Source organism: Dysidea avara, chromosome 3, assembly GCF_963678975.1.
Source record: "Dysidea avara chromosome 3, odDysAvar1.4, whole genome shotgun sequence".
NCBI lineage: Eukaryota > Metazoa > Porifera > Demospongiae > Dictyoceratida > Dysideidae > Dysidea > Dysidea avara.
This window is the reverse complement of record NC_089274.1, coordinates 42,501,182-42,503,499: the sequence shown is the minus strand read 5'-3', so window position 1 is coordinate 42,503,499 and position 2,318 is coordinate 42,501,182.

Genomic DNA, 2,318 nt, shown 5'->3' with positions numbered 1-2,318 from the left:
TGTGTACTACACTTCAAGATACCCAGCAGGAATTTTGAAAAGGGGTTTCCACTACAGCTAATTATATTAGAGTAGTAGTTTATATAGCCTGCCTGCTTTATTAGAGTATCTCGATCTTTTCAACAAAATTATTATTCATATCAATGCGATAAGTGTTGCAATTGTGTGAGAAACTATTACTTAACTAAGATAAAGGCTTAAAATGTGTCCTGTTCATGATAGATTCCAGAGTCTAGAAACCTGAAGTTTCAATTTCTTAATGTCTCAAACAGTGTGTACAATCAAACCCCCTGGGTACGCCTTTGAAAGTTACACCCATGCCATAGCTTCACTGTTTGGCATGAATATCCTTTTGTGTCTGCAAGCCCAAAAGCTGGCCAAAGGTCTGCTTAGAGTTACATGCGTGCTTTTTCTTTACTATATGTGACCAGATCTGCAAAAACCTGTGCATTTTTCAAATTCTTTATTATTGAATATTTAGAGTCTACTTAGCTGAGTGCATGCTCTGGCTAAGTTTCAGCCTTGTATGCCAACAGCTTTTGGAGTTACAGCCCTACAAAGTAGCAGCAACAGAAAGATCGATTTGTACAGCAAGTATTAGGAAAATAAATTACAGGTGCTTACAAAAACAACTGTAGCTTACAGCAGGCCTGTAACCAGGATTTCTGAAAGGAGGGTTCAACTTTGACACAAAAGGTGATGATGGCAGTGGGGGTCTTGAGGCACAGCCCCCAGCCGCTGACAACACCTTAATATTTCACTTCTCCTAACTGGCCTAAAATTGATAGTACACACTAATGACACCAAAGAGCAGCTGTAAGTGTATAATTCTGACTAATCCCTTGAAAGTTAACACATAATTTGCAACTTCAGTATGTGCAGCAACTGCATAGGTTAATTTTAGTAGCTATAGACACATTGAAATACATTGAAATAATCAACACAGTTATCCATTTATTATCTATACTTATCAGTGTTTTGCTCAGTACTCCTCTACTCAATAAATAGCTATTATTCCTTTGTGTCACACTTAAGTGTCATGAACTATCTAGGATTACAGCTTTTTTAGCTTGAATTTTCAAAGGGGAGTAGTTTCCAGAACCCCAGGAAGCCTGCCCATATACACCCCTGTGCACCAGTGAAAGAGCTAGGAGTTTGCAAATATACTCATGCAGAAAGTTTTTTATTGTGAACTTCCTTGATATATAGTTAGATGGCCAGCACTAGCCCAATAACTAGACATTTAACTAAACATCAAGAGCATTAGACAAAGCATTTCTCAAGTATACTATATAATCAATACCTGTCTGCCTTACTATTTGTTGCCTAGCAGTTATATAAAAGACAGACCTCTTCAGCTACACCATGCAGTACAAGGAGTCACAGATTAATATTTGGATTGTCTACACTTTACTAATAGTATGTATAGTAATCTCATGATCTTAGCAGACTACATATCTGAACAATAGGCATAGCACAGTGCTCAGATAAGCATTATAAATAAATAGCTATTGAAGAGTTGAAGAGGTTCAACTTGATTTCTTCAATCTTGTTTGAAAGCTTTAACCATGCATGATTAGAGTATTGAGTGATTGTTTTATTAGAGCATTTGAGTGACTGTTGTATTAGAGTATTTTAGTGACTATTAAGAGTATTTTAGTAACGGTAATATGTAACGGTGAAACGTTGCTGGAAAATAGTTATTTGCTATGAAATATTACTGCTAGGTAGCTTGACTGAAGTTGCAATTTATACCATGTTCCAGAATGGAACCCCTTTTTAAACAGTCTAGATCCACCCCTGTAATGGATCCCATCTGCAGACTGCTTTTCAACTTATTGCCATAAGTGATCTATCCCTGCATGACAAACGTAAGGATGACAAACAATTGGACTTTTGTGTTTCATAACTCTGAATGGTTACCCCATTGAACCAATTTTTGGTACTTAGTAGCCCATTTACTGCATCAAATTTCAAGGTGATCAACTTGTGCCTGATGCCTTTGCATTTCATAGCAGTTGCAGTTTTTGTGAAATGCACCAAAAGAAGCCTAAAACTTTAAAATTATGGTTGGTCTTACATAGTATGTTGGACAATCTGATGGGGAAGCATTAGTTGCTCAAGCAATACTGTTTGGAGAGAGTTGGTTTCCAGATTCCAAGAATTTTAATTTCTTATACAAATTTACTGTGAGAAATCATAAAATTTGCTTTTTATTTTTGTAAGATAAAAACTAATTTAATATGCACTCATAGTTGAACATACTTCCGATGAAGTCAGTTGGTTAAAGTGACTAATCAATTTAGTGTTACAATGTA